Source organism: Morus notabilis, unplaced genomic scaffold (assembly GCF_000414095.1).
Source record: "Morus notabilis unplaced genomic scaffold, ASM41409v2 Scaffold317, whole genome shotgun sequence".
Taxonomy (NCBI): domain Eukaryota; kingdom Viridiplantae; phylum Streptophyta; class Magnoliopsida; order Rosales; family Moraceae; genus Morus; species Morus notabilis.
In genome coordinates this window covers 57,108-58,085 of record NW_010363634.1, presented here as the reverse complement: position 1 = coordinate 58,085, position 978 = coordinate 57,108, and positions in this window count along the sequence as shown.

The window sequence follows — 978 nt, the reverse complement described above, 5'->3', positions numbered from 1 at the left end:
GATTGCTGCAGCAATTCTGTGGAACAGCAACGGAGATTGAACCCCATCATGAAGGATGTGGTGAAGAAGGAAATCATCAAATGGCTGGATGCAGGGATCATTTACCCAATTTCAGACAGTTCTTGGGTCAGTCCTGTCCAGTGTGTACCAGAGAAAGGGGGAGTGACAATGGTGGCCAATGAACACAATGAATTGATACCCACTAGAACCGTGACTGGTTGGAGGGTGTTCATAGATTATAGAAAGCTCAAGGCCCCCACTAGAAAGGATCATTTCCCGCTGCCATTTATTGATCAAATGCTGGAGAGACTCGCTGGAAAGGATTTTTATTTTTTCTTAGGGATACTATAACCAGATTGCTGTAGCACCAGAGGACCAAGGTAAGACAACCTTCACTTGTCCATATGGAACTTTCGCTTTCAGAAGAATGCCATTTGGTTTGTGCAATGCTCCAGCGACATTCCAGAGATGTATGATGGCAATTTTCACTGACATGGTAGAAAAGACTTTGGAGGTGTTTATGGATGATTTCTCAATTTTTGGTGATTCTTTTGGTGACTGCTTGAAAAATTTAGCTAAGGTGCTTCAGAGGTGTGAAGAAACCAATTTGGTCCTAAACTGGGAAAAATGCCATTTTATGGTGACAGAAGGGATTGTTTTGGGCCACAAAGTCTCACAAAAAGGCATTGAAGTGGATAGAGCAAAGATAGAAATCATTGAGAAATTGCCCCCTCCTAGCTCTGTCAAGGGAATTCGGAGTTTCTTAGGGCATGCTGGTTTTTATAGATGATTTATCAAGGATTTCTCTAAAGTATCCAAGCCATTATGCCTTCTTTTGGAGCTAAACAGATCATTCGACTTTAATGAAGATTGTCAGCGTGCATTTTCTGATTTGAAGAGAGCACTTGTGACAACCCCTGTGATTGTTGCACCGGATTGGGCACTTCCATTTGAGCTGATGTGCGACGCCAGTGATCA